The sequence below is a fragment of the Rana temporaria genome, chromosome 1 (assembly GCF_905171775.1).
Source record: "Rana temporaria chromosome 1, aRanTem1.1, whole genome shotgun sequence".
Lineage (NCBI taxonomy): Eukaryota > Metazoa > Chordata > Amphibia > Anura > Ranidae > Rana > Rana temporaria.
In genome coordinates, this window is record NC_053489.1 from 421,279,458 (window position 1) to 421,298,337 (window position 18,880).

The 18,880-nt window shown below is 45.1% G+C and overlaps 1 protein-coding gene across 4 annotated transcripts in view; it reads left to right on the forward strand.

Annotated features, from left to right (window-relative positions):
* Nucleotides 1–18,880, forward strand: part of ENOPH1 (enolase-phosphatase 1) — a 140,670-nt gene that overhangs the window by 1,427 nt on the left and 120,363 nt on the right. For 3 of the 4 annotated variants that reach the window (XM_040325168.1, XM_040325193.1, XM_040325189.1), the window contains exon 2: nt 11,044–11,132. The gene's annotated coding sequence lies outside the window, so the exon portion shown is untranslated. Of the gene's footprint in view, nt 1–3,389; nt 3,479–11,043; nt 11,133–18,880 lie in introns of all 4 variants that reach the window. The other variant, XM_040325175.1, reaches the window with a different exon arrangement.

Here is an 18,880-nt window from a genome sequence, read left to right on the forward strand (position 1 = left end):
CTTCAGATTTGATTGACAGTAGTGGGAGCCAATGGCTGCGCTGCTATCAATCTATCCAAATCGGGACACGAGACAACGACCAGAGCTGATGTGCTTGTTCTCGTCGTGGGAATTACAGGGCCCAGGTAAGTATAGGGGGGCTCAGGGGCACTGCTGCAGCACAGGAGGTTTTCACCTTAATGCATAGAATGCATTAAGGTTAAATATGGCGAGGGTTTACAACTCCTTTAAAGAGGAGGTCCAGCCTGGGTAAAAAAAATGAAAAGTCAGCAGCTACAAATACTGTAGCTGCTGACTTTTAATATTGGGTCACTTGCCTGTCCAGGGAGCCCGCGATGTCGGCACCCTAATCGATCTTCAGATCGACTCCCGGGTGCTGCTGCTACCATTCCTGGTAAGGGAACCAGGCAGTGAAGCACGCTGCGCTTTCTAATTACCTCAGCGGCGGAGGAACTTCCAGTGGATCTGGCCGCGGCCCGTTTCCTGGACCTGTCAAAATTTCCCATTCCCCCCTCCCCCCTGAAAGGTGCCAAATGTGACACCGGAGGGGGGGGGGCAGAGGAAACATATAAGCGGAAGTTCCACTTTTGGGTGGAACTTTGCTTTAGCCTAGGTTCACATTGGAGCGATTTGTCATGCGATTTGAGTGATCAAATCGCATGATAAGTCACAGCCTATTGGAGGCAATGGCACTGTTCCAATCGGTGCGACACTGATTTTGTGGTGCCGCACCGATTTGCAAAAGTAGTTCCTGCGCTACTTTTGCCGATTTCAGGTGCGATTTCTATAGACATCTGGGTATGAAGCCACACAAATGTCTATCAAGTAGCACCTGAAATCGCTGACCTTGCTACTTTGAAAGTAAAGTAGCACGATTTCAAAGTAGCATCAGTGTGAACCAGGGCTCTAGGTGAGAAACCCTGAGGGTTTACAACCCTTTAAAGGTTTCAGTAAGCCAGAAGCATGTCATGACATCACTTCCGGGTTACTGGATCCGAGACTCCGGCCAGCCAGCGGACGTGCAGGCTGGTCGCTTGGGCCCCCCAGTGGGACAGAAGGCGGCGGGATCTGCTTGTAATAACAGCCGAGCAGTTGCATTTAACATATTTTATGTACCGTATATACTCGAGTATAAGCCAAGTTTTTCAGCATGTTTTTTTTTTGTGCTGACAATGCCCCCCTCGGCTTATACTTGAGTCACCTTTTTGCGCCTGATCTTCCGGACTTTGGGGACCCGGTACCGACTGGCCGTAACTTGGCACACATGTAGCCCCGCTCTTCCTCTACAAGTGTGCAAAGTTTGTTGTCCAGGGGACCTACGGCCGGGAAGCACCGATTATTATTTTTTTTTTTTTTTCAAAGCCAGGCACCCCTTCCATAGACTACCATGTTAAACGTCAGTCTAGTCATGGGCACAGTGAGGCATGCACATGGACACAGTGAGGCACAATGAGGCATGCAGATGGACCCCCTAGGCTTATACTTGAGTCAATAAGTGTAACGGCTACCCACCGGTGTGAGGGTCTCAGCCGCTGGAGACGTCCTTTTCCCTGGCAAGCTGCGATATGCAGGTACCGCCGGTATATCCCATCGAACGCCCTTCCAAGAAACGAGACGGACTACGTTTGCAGAGTCAAGCAGGACTGACATTTAATGCCACATTTTTCCTCCTTATATCTGGTTACAAACTGTACAGAAACAAATGACACTTCCCCCCCCCCAGGGGGCCTTCAATACACACACTTTGAAAGAATGACCTTCCCTTGAGCCAATCAGCCGCTAGCCGTTTCGGCTCCTCAACTTAGCTTGATCAGACAATAGAATTCAATTAACCTTTAAAACAATTATCACTCACACATAATCCCCATCAGCATACACCTCACAGGGGGCTGTTACCTCCACAAAAGAGTTCATTAGCTATGCGAAGGGAACATTAGCATTCAGCAATGAAAGAGACTTGTCCAATTAACCCTTTGAGCTCAGAATACAATGTGGTACATCCAATTGTGACCAGCCATGCAGTTCCTTGTAGTCCTCCCTGCAGGAAGACTATAACTGTCCCGGCAGCATGCATATGTCCGTTACAATAAGTTTTCCCATTTTTTTTTTTTTTATGGTAAAATTAGGTGCCTCGGCTTATAATCAAGTATATACAGCATGTTATTTACCTGTAAAAGCCTCCCTCTTGTAGACATCCAAGAGCCCTGAGACTGCTACTGAGTGCCATCTTGGACCATGGGCTTGATGGTACAGGAGATGGTCAGAGACCATGGGCATGATGGTACAGGAGATGGTCAGAGACCATGGGCATGATGGTACAGGAGATGGTCAGAGACCGTGGGCGTGGTACAGGAGACGGTCAGAGACCATGGGCATGATGGTACAGGAGATGGTCAGAGACCATGGGCATGATGGTACAGGAGATGGTCAGAGACCGTGGGCGTGGTACAGGAGACGGTCAGAGACCATGGGCATGATGGTACAGGAGATGATCAGAGACCGTGGGCATGATGGTACAGGAGATGGTCAGAGACCGTGGGCATGATGGTACAGGAGATGGTCAGAGACCGTGGGCATGATGGTACAGGAGATGGTCAGAGACCGTGGGCATGATGGTACAGGAGATGGTCAGAGACCGTGGGCATGATGGTACAGGAGATGGTCAGAGACCATGGGCATGATGGTACAGGAGATGGTCAGAGACCATGGGCATGATGGTACAGGAGATGGTCAGAGACCATGGGCATGATGGTACAGGAGATGGTCAGAGACCATGGGCATGATGGTACAGGAGATGGTCAGAGATTGCAGACATAATCCAAGAAACAGTTGTAGACTGCAGATGCAGCACAGGAGACAGTTGGAGATTGCAGATGCGATTCAAGAGACAGTCAGAGACCTATTACATGAGACTACTAGAAACCACTATTATAATGAGGCAATAGGGAAATACAGATCAGTGTCTGCAGAAGCTCCGAGGGCCACACAAAAAGTGCCAAAAGGCAGCAGGTTGGGCACCAGGGCAGTAAAGTATTCTCCTTTTGCTTCTCTCCTGGCTGCTAAATAAACATTTAAATAGGGAGGGGTGGAAGAGCTGGGCCAGCACAGGCAGTAATTGGACACTCCCAGATGAAGAGAAGGATATAATGTGCAAAAAGGGAGGGGGCGGTGCTAGGGGAATGACTTTTCTGCATTGGTCAAACTTTCTAGCATGTTCAGAGGCACATTGCAAGTCAATAACAATGATTCATGGAAAGGAAAAACACTGCAAGTGAGCATTTCCAGTACTTGATTTTTTTGGGGCTTTTTACCTGCAAGTTTTGGTGACCGGTTCTCTTTAAATTTTGAAGCTTTTTCTACTGATGTCTTTTTTTTTTCCTTTACTTCAGACTCCACCTAGTAGAGTTTTACCTGGAGCGCACAAGTTCTCTTACCGGCCCTTTAGCGTCTCCATTTTGGCTTTGCATCATTAGTAAAGGTGGGATTTTATCTTGCTTTTTTTTTTGTTTGTATATTTCTTATCATTATTTTCTCTTTTTTTTTTTTTTTTTTTAATAATTTGTTATAGTATAATTTTTAAGTGTTTATTTTAACAAAGTTCAAAATATACTATCTTCTTTTCCCGTTTTTGTTCCCCTTCCCTCCCCTCCCCAGATCTTCCCTCTCACCACGCTCAGCCTCTTTATTTATCTCTTCCGAAATCTCAAGTGTCAGCCCTTAGATTTTCGACATAGCTCCAAGACCTCTTAAAAGCTCTCCATCTATCCCATTTCTTACTTTGACCCTTATTGTTCCCTTCTATGCCTTCCCTTAGTTCTTCCATCGAGTATGTTTGTTTGTTCCACCGCGTCAATCCATTCCCATATCATGGGGCATTCTATCTCTTGCCATTTTCTAGGAATTAGCTTCTTTGCCGCGTTCAACAAATGCGGCACCAGGGAGTCTTTGTATTTTTTGATCCCTTCTTCCCCTCCGTGAAAGAGAATGGTCCATGGGTCCTTCTTTATTTTACTTTTTGTGATTGCTTCTATAAGTTCCAATATCTTCTCCCAGAATCTCTTTATTTTGGGGCATTCCCACCAAAGGTGGGCCATGGTTCCTGGGGTCTCGCAGCCCCTCCAGCAGTGTCCTGATTGGTCTTCTTTGAATTTATGTAATTTGTTCGGTGTTATGTACCATCTAGCAATACATTTGTAGTTCATTTCAGCGGTTTGGCTATCTACCGCGGAGGAGTGTACCAGTTTCAACATTTTCTTTAGTTGGGTCCTATCATGGTGTATTCCAAGTTCCCTTTCCCATTTTTCAATGAATGGTGGAATCTCCTGCTCGTCATACTCCACCAAGATCCTGTACACCTTTGAGATGGTGCCTTTAGAGGTCTCTGTAGAGCATAATTTTTCCATCTCCGTTAGCTGGTCACCTGATCTTAGTGGAGGTGGTAACTTTTGAACAAAATGACTGAGCTGTTGATACCTCCATTCGTTGATTTCCATCAAACTTTTTTTTTGTTTTAGTTCTAAAAGTGTTATCAAGTGTCCGTCTTTAATTATGTCCTTTAATTGTGCCGTGTCTTTCTTTATCCAATTTCCCCCCACTTGTGTTTTCCCTGGTGCAAAATAATCATTATTTTTCAGTGCTATAAGGGGTGAGTTAAAGTCCTTCTCTGTTTTTTTATAGACCGTGTTCCATACTTTAAGTGCATTTTTAGTAATCTCATGTGTTTTCGTGCTTAATTCTCTAAATTGGGGGGGATTCCATATTATAGCTTCAAGCTTCACCTTTGATAGTGTGTTCTCCAGACCGACCCACCTTTTTTCTTTGTTGACCCTGGCCCACTCCACCACTCTTGATATTATGACCGCCTCATAATATTTTTTTATGTCCGGTACTGCGAGACCTCCCTTAGGCCCCTTTCAGACTGGGGCGGGAGCTGCGGTGGCGGTATAACGCCGCTAAAAATAGCGGCGCTATACCGCCGGAATTGCCGCGGGTATCAGCCGCTAGCGGTGCGGTATTAACCCCCGCTAGCGGCCGATAAAGAGTTAATACCGCCCGCAATGCGCCTCTATAGAGGCGCATTGCGGGCGGTATTGCCGCGGTTCCCATTGTTTTCAATGGGAAGGAGCGGTATACATGCCGCTCCTCTCACCGCTCCAAAGATGCTGCTGACAGGAGATTTTTTTGTCTCCCGCCAGCGCATCGCCTCAGTGTGAAAGCCCTCGGGCTTTCACATTGAGTCTGCAGTGCAGGAGTTTTTCAGGCGGGATAGCAGCGCTATTTTTAGCGCTTTACCGCCTGAAAAACTCCTCAATGTGAAAGGGGCCTTAGACTTAGGTTGTTTCAGAGTCTGTAAGGAGATTCGGTGCTTCTTGTGGCTCCATATATAATTCATGATTATTTTTTTCAGTGTGTTAAGCATAGATCTTGGTAGAGCAATAGGGATCATTTGGAATTTATATACAATTTTGGGTAGTAGGACCATTTTACAAAAATTTATTCGCCCTATCCAGGATATGGGTCTATTTTTTACCCTTTTTATTTCAGCCTTTATTTCATCCAGGAGAGGTATGTAATTAGTTTCATATATTTTTTTTATAGTATTTGCTAGTCGAATTCCTAAATATTTAATTTCCCTCACCCAGGGGAATTGAAAAGTTGATCTTAATAGTCTTTCCTCTATCCTATTTATATTTACGTTTAATATTTCCGTTTTTGTGACGTTTAATTTAAAGTTTGAAATTTCCCCATATTGCTTACATAAGGTCAGCAGCTTGGGGATTGATGTTATGGGGTTCACCAAGTAAAAGAGTACATCATCTGCGAATGCTGATAGCTTGTGTTCCTCCTCCTCTGTCTTAACTCCTTCAATGTCCACGTTTTTACGGATCTTAGCCAGGAAAGGTTCAAGAGACAGTACAAACAAAAGGGGGGATAGAGGACATCCCTGCCTTGTTCCGTTCTTCATTATAAAAGATTCTGAGAGGCTACCATTTACTTTTATCTTGGCCGTTGGGGATCGGTAAAGGGTCTTGATCCAGTCTAACATCCTCCGTCCGAAACCCATTTTGTCCAAGGTTTGTATCATGAATCCCCAGTCTACCCTGTCGAACGTTTTTTCCGCGTCTATCGACAGGAATAGACCTGGGGATCCATTTTCTTTTATTTTTTGAAGAATCAGTAGGGCTCTGACGCCATTGTCTCTTCCCTCCCTTCCCTGGACAAAACCTGTCTGGTCAGGGTGGATCAGTTTTACCATATTCTGTTTGATTCTCTCTGCCAATACTTTCGCAAACAATTTCGTATCGGCATTCAGGAGAGAGATCGGTCTGTACCCGGAGCAGCTTTTGATATCTTTGCCTTCCTTTGGTATGACTGTGATAATTGCCTCTAAGGCCTCTCTTCTCATACCAAAGTCTCCTCCTAGGCCATTGAAATATCTGCATAGTACCGGCAGGAGAATCTCCTTACATTTTTTATAATATATGGCCGTAAAGCCGTCTGGCCCTGGACTTTTACCCGACGCACATCCTGTCAAGGCTGTTTGAATTTCTTTTTCTGTAATTGGTCTGTCCATCGTCAAGCTGTCGTTTTGGTTCATTATTGTCAGTCCAGCTGCATTAAGGAATTCTGAGGTCTTATCTTTTTTCTCCTCCTCTGATCGGATTGTCTGTTCGACTGCATATAGCTTTTCATAATATGCTCTAAAAGTTTCAGCAATATCTTTTGTTGCATGTGCCTCCTGCCCGTTTTCTTTTTTGATCTTCTCTATATAGTTCCTTGTTTTCTTCTTCTGAACCATCCTGGCAAGGTGTTTATGTGTTTTATTTCCCCATTTGTATCTTTCCTTCGCGATGAGGTTGAACTCTCTTCTTGTTTCCTGGTCCATAAGTTCTTTAAGTTCATTTCGTTTATTCACCAAGTCCTGGTATAGTTCTTGTTTCATTCCCGTTTTTTTGTGTTTCTGTTCTAATTTGAATATTTCCGTGATTAACTCGTCCTTTTTGCGGCTTTTTTCTTTTTTTTTCCTTGCTCCTTCCGATATTAGGGTCCCTCTTATTACAGCTTTGTGTGCGTCCCATATTGTTGCTGTCGATATTCCCTCTATGTCGTTTAGCCTAAAGTATTCTTCTAGATCTTTTTTTATCCTCGTTAAGCTGGATTCCTCCATCAATAGCTCCTCATTGAGTCTCCAGATTTGTCTTGGCTTCTGGTTTCCCTCTATTTTCAAGGATATGCTAATTGGAGCATGGTCGGATACTGTAATTGCTTCAATTTTAGTTTCAACTACCATTTCCAGGGTGTTATGATCTACTAAAAAGTAGTCGATCCGGGAATAGCTTCCATGTACCGGTGAATAAAACGTGTAGTCTCTCTGTTCAGGATTTAAAATTCTCCACACATCAACCAATTGGTTTCCATAGAGGCTTTTTTTTATCTTTCTTATCTGTGTATTCATAATTCCCTGTGTCTGTGGTGTCTTGTCAATTTTTGGGTCCATGCAGAAATTTAGGTCTCCTCCCAATATCACCTTTCCTGTTCCAAAATCTTTTAACTTCCCCAGTATCTCAGCTACGTATTTTATAGGGCGATCGTTCGGAGTGTATATGTTTACAAGGGTGCATTCCATCTCTTCGATCCTCCCTTTTAAAAACAGGAACCTCCCTTCTGGATCTGTCATTCTACTTGATAATTTAAACCGCGTCCCTTTGGCGATTCCAATCGCCACTCCTCTAGCTCTCTTGGAGACCGTGTCTCCATAGTACCATGTTGGGTGGTCCTGGGAATATAACCTAATATTAGAATTAATTGAGAGGTGGGTTTCTTGTAGGAAGGCTATGTCGGTTCTCAATCTTTTCAACTCTTTCAATATTTTGTGTCTCTTTACCGGGCTATTGAGGCCTTTTACGTTATATGATACACATTTGACTACCGGCATCTTTTTTTCCTCCTTGTTTTCATCTTCGGGTCTGACATCTTATTTTCCTTTGAATTTTTTCCTGTTGGCTGTCCTGGTGAGAAGGAACTTCCTCCCCCCTGCCCTTCCCTCTTCTCTCCCCCCCCCCCTCCCCCCCTCTTGGCCATCTGATGACCTCCGAACCAGCTAACATATCTTGGTTCGAATCTCTCCAGGTGGGGTCTGGGATTGCCTTCTCTCCTCCCCTCCTGACTACTTCGAGTCAGGGGGGTGAAGGGTCTATCTAGGGTACGGTACGGGCCGCATTTTTTTTTTTTTTTTAATTATAAAATTCTTGTTTATCTTTTCCTCTTTATCTACTTCTGCCCATTCGCTACTCCCAACCGGGCAGGTCAGGGGTCTGTATTTCTAATCTGCTACAAAAATCTTTGAGGTCTTCCGGAAACCTCAATACTGCGGACCTCCCTTCCTTTGTTGCTATTAGACAGGCGGGGAACCCCCAGTTATATTTAATTTTCTGATTTACGAGCTGATTTATAAGTGGTTTTAAGAGCCGCCTCCTTGTCAATGTATCGGGGGCCAGGTCTGCAAAGACCTGGAGCTCTCGTCCATTATACACTAACGGGGGTGCCCCCCTTAGTTTCTTCCAAATCTTGTCCTTGTCTTCATATAGCTGGAACCTTACAATGATGTCTCTGGTACGCTCCGTCTCTGCTCTTTTAGGATTTCCCACTCGGTGCACTCTTTCTATCCCAATTGTTTCTTCTAGCGCTCGTTCCAATAGGGGGTTGAATATTTTCTGTATTATTATCTTAAGCTCCTCCCCATTCTCCTCTGGTAAAGATCTTATTCTCAGATTCTGTCTCCGATTTCTGTTTTCCTGGTCTTCCAGTCTATACATAATTTGTCTCTGTTTGAGTTGCATCTGTTCCAGTTGCTCTTTTAAAATGTTTGATTCTACTTCTTGCTGATCTATCTTCTCTTCTGCTGACTCTACTCTAGAAAGTAAATGTCCGAGATCTGTCCGTAGGGTCTGTATTTCTCCCTTGATCGCGTTCTCCAATCTCAGCAACATTTCTTCCATTTCTCCCTTTAAGATGGGCTGTGTTAGTGCCCGCTGTTCATCCATCCTACTATTTTCTGGGTCGCTCTCCGCCATCCCCTCTCTTAATTCTATTGATGTTTCTCTTGAGTCTCCGTTCTGAGGTTTCTTGTTTTCTTTCTTTTTCTCTTTATCCTTATTCATCTGTTGTTGCTTTATTGCCCCCTGTGTTCGTGGGCTATCGTCTTTGACCATAAACGATCTGATGGAGCTTGTTGCTATTTTGTCGCTTGGTGTCTTCGGGGGACCCCCTTTTGTGGATCTACTCGTCATCCTGTGCATTGCTTGCCTCCCTCTTCTGATTCTCTTCCCCAGCTCGACCCCCTATTTCCTCCCCCCTTATTTATTTCCTTCTTTCAACTTAGCCGCCACCTCTTTTAATCTCCTGTACTTGGGCAGTTTTAAAGAGAACGCCCTTTCCGTGTCTTTATTCTCGTATTGGAGAGCAAGGCTTATTTGGGGTTTATTACTTACGGATGATATGCAGGCATATCTCCGCACTATTTCCGTATGTTTTAGATTGGGTATACTTTTCCCCTCGCCTCTTACGTTCCACTCACTCCGGCTCTACAAAACTTGCCGAGTCAGGAGATTAGGGTAAAAATCAGACAGCAACAACACAAGAGAACATGCGGCAAACAAGAAAACCAAAAAGTGAAGGAAATGGGAGGGAATTAATGATTTGGGATGTAATCTCACTGAGAGGACGCAATTTCATCTGGGGGCCCTCTTGTTAATTACACTAATCCTCAGATCTCCTTTTAATAACTTGACCTCCCCTGTTTACATATAGCTGTAGTTTCTTCTATGAGGTTTCGGGCCAGTGTCAGGGGTATCATAGGATTGTTTCCCCCTTTTCCCTTTCCTCTCTTTTGAGAAAAAGAAAAAGAAGAAAAAAAAAAAAAAAAAAAAAGTTCAAAGTTCAGATATACCCAGGTGCTGATTTGCATACCGTATTATTAATTTTCATGTCTGTACTAGATGTGTAACATGCATTTGTTCAGTGTACATAGCACAGAAATCATAGACCCAGGTATCTGTTTAAGAGCACCGTTTTGAGATACTTTGAGGGTTTATACTTTGTATCCAAAGCTCTTTTCTCACTCAATTCTCAAATGGCACTCACATGGTACATCTCTAGTTTAATAGGCTTTATAGGCTTTATGGACTTACTATCAAAGAGCATTCCCCTTCAGTTAAAAAATAAAAAACGAATAGTAGTAGTATTCAATTTTCCAGTAGTAGAAAGTCCACGTACCTGCGGACTTCATTTATGCTTCTATTTAGTCCAACACATAGAAGAGAAGGGTAAATAGTGTAGAACAGACCTGTTCCAGCTCCTTAGCAGTCCTATCCGATCCTCCTTCAGGAGTTTCCCCTGCCTTACCTCCGTGCTTCCTGTCTGTGTAGGTGATTTCCCACTGCTGATCTCACGGTTTGTAGCTTTCTGTTATCTGTGCCTTGATGGGCTCGTCTGTCGGGGCTCGGTCTGCTCCATCCTCCCGCCGCGCGTCCCGCCTCCTCTCTGCCGCTCTTCTGTCCTCGCTACTCACCAGGTGTTCACCGGGTTCTCCCGAGTCTCCCCCGTCCGCACAGCGTAGCCTGCAGTGCCAGATGCTAGGCTCTGGGCCTCCGCTACCAAACGTTGATGTCCGTGCGGGTCCTCCACTGTACGGCACGGTTGTCAGCGTGTAGCGTGCAGCGTAGGGGCGTCCGTCAGCCGTCTCCTCCCTTCAGATAGTGCGGTCCGTCCTTCCCCTCAGGCAACCCCATCGCTCTTCATTCCCCCCACCTACGAGCGCGCCACGTCCTCACGTGCACGTGCTTTCTACTGATGTCTACAGAAACCTATTCCTTGGCGTCTGAATGGCTACTCTTGAAAGCTGTCTTTGTGTACTGCTATTGCTCACATTTGGGTTCAGTAAACCTATTGAGCATTATCTCTTTTACAAGGATCTCCAAGAAGCTGAGTGTTCCCTGTAGTCATATCTGAGGTTCTGAAAGTATTTTTCTGATTTGTCTGCAGCTCCGTCTTGAACAGTATGAAGAAGCTTTCCACTGTTGCTTTGTGTGTAGAAAGGACACCCCGCAGTGACCCCATACCTTTCCTGACAGGTAAGGGTGACTTGTGAGAGAATAGACTTTCTGCATGTAATCAAAAATGTTATTTTCATCTACATGTCTTATTCATTCCTTTTTAAAGGATATCTAAAGGTTTAGTTTCAAAAAAAGATGTCATACTTGCCTCCTCTGTGCAGTTGGTTTTGCACCCCGATCCTCTTCTTCTGGGGTCCCTCAGCGGCGCTCCTAGCGCCTCTTCGGGACACTACTACTATTGACACAGACAGCAGGACTCGGCCCAGACACCCATGTCACTGTATTTGATTGACAGCAGCGGGAGCCAATGGCTACACTGCTATCCAATCATGACCCGAGACACCCCGGGCTCTGGGGGGGGCTGATGAATGACAGGAGGCTTTTTACTTTAAAGGGGTTGTGAAGCTTTGCGTTTTTTCACCTTAGGATGCATTAAGGTGAAAAAACATCCGATGCTTACAGGCCCCCCTAGCCCCAACCCCCCCCCCCCCCCCGTTTACTTACCTGAGCCCTCAAAAGTCCTGCGTCGTGAACGCGCTGGCTTCTCGGCTCTTCATTGGATGATTGATAGCAGCGCAGACATTGGCTCCCGCTGCTGTCAATCAAATCAATGACGGGGGCGGGGGGGCCGAGTGGATGTCTGCTGACACCTGCCAGCATCCAACCCGGTCCGCTAAAAACAGATGGATATGGATTCGTTCCCCATCTGTTCAGTGGATCGGATGGCAGTTGGATTAAAAGACAGGTGGTCTGTTTCCATCTGACCGCCCCATAGAGAACAGCAGGCTGCATCAGTAGAGCGGACACTGACCTGTCACCCGCCTGCTCAGCGGAGATCAGCAGAGAGATCTTCTGCTGAGCGGACGGATACGCTGCTGGCATCCATCCTGTGTAAAAGGGGCCTAACATGTATGAGTTTAGTAATCGAGCATAACGTGAAAGCTAGTATAACTGTTGGCAGAGATAATTAACTTTTTTTTTTTTTTTTTTTAGTTACAAGGTTGTTTCAAATTACTGAAGGGGGTTCAATGAATAGCCTCCAAAAAGACCTGCTCAATCCTCGCAGCACAGCAGTCCTAGTAGTAAATCTTGATAGAGTGCATGCAGCTGCTGTCTTCAGCATGCATCACTGCTGACTAGTTTCAAGGGTGGACCCTCTTAGTCAGTGGGTGATTAATGGCACAACACAAATTGTACAAAGTACCCAAAGTAGAAATATGAGTTTCTGTCCCACACCTGTCTAAACTCTATTTAGCAGTTAGGCCTCGGTTTGACTTGCCAACCACCCCCACCCTTGTGCTGAAATAGGCAGCAAAGGGGGATGTTTGCATGCTGCGATGCTTCAGGACATGACATGACCTGACCTGACATGTAACGATCGGCAGGCGGCAAGGCTGCTGTACACTACACATGCAAGTGAATGGGGAAGCACCACAAATGCCCCGCAAGCGCATGCAATGCATACAGTTGTAGCACGATTGTCTGCAGAATAGGGTTAAAACAGGTGAACCTGTCATTAGCCTCTGCAGCCCGATCCGAAAGCGGATCGGGCTTCAGAGGTAAGGGAGAATTGGACAAACGTCTAAGTCTACCCCTACTGAGTGATCATAATGGCTTTTCCATATAAAACCTTGTGTTTGTTACCCGAAAAAAAAAGAACCTGTTCCCTTAAAGCAGTGGTTCCCCACCTGGGGGGTCAGGACCCCCTTGGTGGTTGAATGATGATTTTCCAAGGGTCACTGAATCCTGGACTGTTCTGGAACCCCCCACCATTCTCCCAGCCTACTTGCGGCTGCCCAGCAGGGCTGTCCCTGGAGCCCACGGCCGCCCACTTAGCCTCTTTACAGGTGCCCATTCAGTTCACGGCATGGCTGGGGGGGCAGAGACTAGAGGTCAGCTAACTTGTGAGGAATGTGAAGTTGGAGGGGCTGGAGGAGACCCTATCTCCTGATTTTAGCATAGGTGTCACTTCTGCGAGATACCACAAAGTCGTAGACGCAGTGAGTAACACTACCTGTGATTATAGTTGCAATTAAAAGTCCCCACTACAGTTCTCAGACCTTGATCAAGAGCACTAAGCTGGCTGATCAGAACTCCCCCAAGCATTGCCACTTCTCCTAACTCCCCGCCAATACTGCTACTTATCCCATTCCCCCCCACCAAGGGGTGAGAGAGAGCGAGAGAGAATAAAATAAAATAAAATATAATATAATAAGAAATTAGGCTAGAGAGAGATAAAAGGTAAAGAAAGGAGAACAAACAGAACAAGTGGCACATCCTGAAATGTACCATAAAGGGTTTTAATACTATACGAGTGGAAGGGATTCAGGGAGCGCTAAATGTCTGTGGGTTAGGGGCGCAAATTACTTGTCTTGCCTTGGATGCTGACAACCTACGCTACAAAAATGATTTTTCGTTCAGGGGTCCCCACAACTTGGGAAATGTTATCAAGGGGTCACGGCACTAGAAGGTTGAGAACCATTGCATTAAAGCATGTTTTACAGCACAGTGCTTATGCTGTGTAATTTGGCTCCCCGTATCGCCTAAAATACTGGCTTATCCTGCCTGGCTATACCCTCCCCCCTGTCAACTGTCCACGGTTTATTATGGCTGCTGAGCCCTGATACTGTGGTCAGTTTATGCGCCTCCGTCATCCGCAGCCCTGCTCTGTCCTCTGTACCCCCCCCCCCCCCTACCTGCCTGTCTGCTCGTGTCAATGCCCGTCCCATCTTCTCCTGCTGCTATTATAACTACTATAAAAACCTCCCATCCCCTCTGTAACATAATGTTATGTGTCCCTGTGCCTATATTCTATAAAACAAAATGCTGCCTATTTGTACCTATATCAGATCGTCTCCCGGCGCTCACGTGACTCCTTAAGCTCTCTCTCCTACCCGGCCAAGGTCAGCGGTAATTCTTGGTCCCGTCTGCTGGAGCTGTCAGCCGGGCAGAGCAGAGAGCCGAGGAGTCGTGTGAACGCTGGGAGGCGCTCTGCTATAGGCACAAATTGGCAGATTTTTTTTATGTAATACAGGCATTGGGACACATATTGTTATATTACAGAGGGGATGGGAGGATTTTATTATATTGGCTAAACAACCACTTTAAAGCAGAGTTACAGGTGGATATAAGAGATACAAATGTATGCAACTTTATATTGAATTATTAAACTTTATTTTTTTTAAATGTGAGCAGTGCAAGTGTGTTTTCTATGGTCTTTTATTTCCCTTAGGCCAGTTGCCCACAGGAATAATAATTTACTAATGTTTATACTCTGGATCCTGTTGAGTAAAATGGTCCATAAAGACCTTGAGTAAGCATGCATATAGGCACGTAAAGGTGCGTAAGCGTATAGACAAGAAAAGTTCTTAATTGCAAGTATTGTAATATACTCATTTATACTCGCATAAACATGTTTTTATAAATGCGTAGACATGCGTTTGCGAATAAGTTACTGCATTCAAATATAACATTTTCTATTTTTGTTTTATGGCTTTGTACTTATTGCTTTATTACTGATCTTTATTCAGCTGTGTGCATTGTTCCATAGACAACAGTGCATCTAATGTCAAATCAATAAAAAAGTGGCTTTTTTTACTGCCATGTGCAAGAGGCCTTAGGCTCCATTCACATCTATGCGACAACGGCGTACGGCGTACGCGGTGTATTTTGCCGCGAGTGTGAAACTTTTTTTTTTTTTTTTTTTTGACAAAGCATTCCCATTGCTGTCAATGGGCGAACGCCAATGTCGCCTGGAAAAAAAGGGTCCGGGACTTTTTTTCAGGCGACAGGCGTTCGGCGTCTATGAGATGTGAATCTCCATAGACAGCAATGGGAATTCTCCCCTCTAGCGGCAGAAGCGTCCGGCGTTTTGTCGCATAGATGTGAATGGAGCCTTAGGCTGCATTCACACCTGAGCGTTTTGTCGCCTGAAGCGCGACGCTCAAAAACGATAGAGGGGGAAAAAATACATTATTCCCTATGGAGATGGTTCACATCTCCACTCCAAAACGCCTGACGCCGAACGCCTGAAGCTCAAACAAGTTTCGGACCCTTTTTTGTCGCGTGAATGAGGGCGGTTTGGGCGTTTCTCTTTCCCATAGAAAGTAATGGAAACGCTCGATTCAAGCGACTAGCGCGACAACGAGCGTTTGCTACGGGCATTTTGTCGCTTTAATGAATAGAACATTTCACCCAGGCAGAAGATAAAAAAAATCTACCAACATAGCAACAAGTGATGAAAAGATGATCATTTTTCCTATTGGCTAAAATAAAAAACATCGAAGTACAAAAACGTCGGACGACGCTGTATGCAAACGCGCAAATAAGCATGAATACGAACGACCTACGCTCAGGTGTGAATGCAGCCTTAGTCTATAGCAGTCTAATGTACACCCCTTAACGCTCTATTTAGTGCTTAAAGCGGTGGTTCCCCTAAAAATAAACTTTTAACATTGCTTTTCCCACATTAATTATGATTAGAATCGGCTGGTTTTATTTAAAAAAAAAACATCCGTACATATCGTTTGCTATATTCGTTCCCACCGCCACTTCCGGGTACGATGCTGGCGGTGGGCATTCCTAATTGATGGACAGGCATCCGACCGACGCATACATCGCGTCACGAGATGCCAAAAGAAGCCGAACGTCGGTGCGGCTCTATACGGCGCATGCGCACCGACGTTCGGCTTCTTTCGGCATCTCGTGACGCGATGTATGTGTCGGTCGGATGCCTGTCCATCAATTAGGAACGCCCACCGCCAGCATCGTACCCGGAAGTGGCGGTGGGAACGAATATAGCAAACGGTATGTACGGACGTTTTTTTTTTTAATAAAACCAGCCGATTCTAATCGTAATTAATTTGGGAAAAGCAATGTTAAAAGTTTATTTTTAGGGGAACCACCGCTTTAAAGCTGAAGGAAAAACCCCTACTTCCAGGTATGGAGGAGCATGTGGCTCACCCATGTGACAGCCCTGGACCATTCAGCTCTGTCCCAGGGGGATCCATAGTCCTGAGTGAGCTTGTGACTCAAAGCTTAGCCCTTGTAAGGTCATCGGCGCTTCCCAGCGCAGGTCCAATGCAAGGACAAGGACTTACCTAGGTGGATGCAGCATCAGTCCCCCGCCGACTCGCTAACATTGATGATTGCTCGGTTCTCACAGCTCCCTGAGCAGAGAGCTGCTAACTGTCAGTCAGCAGCTCTCTGCTCTGCCCCCCCCTATGTTCACTGGAGCTCTGGGCTGTGGCTATGTGGGCGGATATGTAGGCAGGCTTCTAAAAAAAAAAAAAAAAAAAAAAAAAAAATGATTATAATTTTTTAAAATGTGTCTGTCACTCCAAGCAGCAGAACAGACCAATGCAGTAGTGAAAGAAAGTGAGTATACACTCAACGGCCACTTTATTAGGTGTACCTGGGTTGGACCTCCCTTTGCCTTCAGAACTGCTCTACTTCTTTGTGGCATAGGTTCATAGAAGGTGTCGGAAACTTTGCAGATTTGTTGGCTGCACATCCATGATGCGAATCTCCCGTCCCATCACATCACAAAGGTGCTCTTTCGGATTGAGATCTGCTGACTGTGGCGGCCATTGGAGTACAGTGAACTCCTTGTCATGTTCAAAAAAACAGTTTTAGATGATTTTAAAGGGTCACTAAAGAATTTTTTTTTTTAGCTAAATAGCTTCCTTTACCTTACTGCAGTACTGGTTTCATGTCCTCATTGCTCGTTTTTGCTTTGATGTTGCTGTAAAACTGCTGTGATCTCCACACTTCCTGGTTGCCTGTTTCCTTATAACCACATTACTGGGAGCTTTTCACGGTGGTCTAAGCTGTCATTACTGTGTGTCTAAAACTTAACAGAACCAATCAGATTCATTTTAAAAACAAAACCTTGCCCTGGATTTGTTTGTTTTTGTTCTGTGTGTCTCTTTACTTCATATAAACATGAAACCAGTTTAAAAACGAAAGTGAAACTACAGGCACATTATATGGTTGATTTTTATCTATTTTTAATCATTTTTAAAAGGAATCAGTTAACTTTTATGTCTCTATACCCTGTAAACAGTAATTTCAGCAAAAAAAAAATTCTCCTTTAGTGATCCTTTAAGCTTTGTGACATGATGCATTATCCTGCTGGAAGTAGCCATCATAAGATGGGTACAGTGTCATAAAGGGATGGACATGGTCGGCAACAATACTCAGGTAGGCCGTGGTGTTTAAACGGCGCTCAATTGGTACTAAGGGGCCCAAAGTGTGCCAAGAAAATATCCTCCACACCATTATATTACCACCACCTGCCTGAACCGTTGATACAAAGCAGGATAGATCCATGCTTTCATGTTGTTTATGCCAAATTCTGACCCAACCATCTGAATGTTGCAGCTGAAATTGAGACTCATCAGACCAGGCAATGTTTTTCCAATCTTCTATTGTCCAGTTTTGGTAAAACTGTGCGAATTGTAGCCTCGGGCCCAGATTCACGTAGGAGATACGACGGCGTATCTCCAGATACGCCATCGTATCTCTGAGTCTGAGGCGTTGTATCTTGCTGCCTGATTCAAAGAATCAGATACGCCAGAATTTCTCTAAGATACGACCAGCGTAAGTCTCCTACGCCGTCGTATCTTAACTGCATATTTACGCTGGCCGCTAGGGGCGTGTACGCTGATTTACGCCTAGAATATGTAAATCAGCTAGATACGCCTATTCACGAACGTACGCCCGGCCGTAAAGTTACCCCTGCTATATCAGGCGCAGCCAATGTTAAGTATGGACGTCGGGCCAGCGTCGAATTTACCATCGATTACGTTGTTTGCGTAAGTCGTTCGCGAATAGGGCTGTGCGTCATTTACGTTCACGTCGAAAGCATTGGCTTTTTGCGTGTTAATTTGGAGCATGCGCACTGGGATACTTTCACGGATGGCGCATGCGCCGTTCGTAAAAAGCGTAATTTACGTGGGGTCACAGTAGATTAACATAAAACCCGCCCACATGTTCCATATTTGAATTAGGCGGGCTTACGCCGGCCTATTTATGCTACGCCGCCGCAACTTTGCTTTGTGAATACTGCACTTGCCTGTCAAAGTTGCGGAGGTGTAGCGTAAATAGGATATGTTGCACCCGCCCACAAATACGCGCTCCCTACGTGAATCCGGGCCTCAGTTTTCCTGTTCTTAGCTGACATGAGTGGCACCCAATGTGGTCTTCTGCTGATGTGGCCCATCTGCTTCAAGGTTCGATGTTTTGTGCGTTTAGAGATGGGATTCTGCACACCTTGGTTGTAACAAGTGGTTATTTGAGTTACTGTTGCCTTTCTATCATCTCAAACCAGTCTGCCCATTCTCCTCTGACATCAACAAGGCATTTTCATCCACACAACTTGCGCTCACTGGATATTTTCTCTTTTTCGGACCATTCTCTGTAAACCCTAGAGATGGTTGTGCGTGAAAATCCCAGTGGATCAGCAGTTTTTGAAATACCCCATCTGGCACCAACAACCATGCCATGTTTAAAGTCACTTAAACCCCCTTTCTTCCACAGTCTGGTGTTCTGATGCTCGGTTTGAACTTCAGCAAGTCGTCCTCACCACGTCTAGATGCCTAAACGCATGGACACTTTGGTTGTACAGAAGTTGATTCAATTTTTGTACAACTACCCTGTCAAGCTTTTTTGCCCAGGCAGCGCTGATTGGTGTAAGTGTATTCTGATGGCAGGGAAGTCTCCCCACTGTCAAAATATAAAGATTTTCCCCATCCAATTAAATGTAT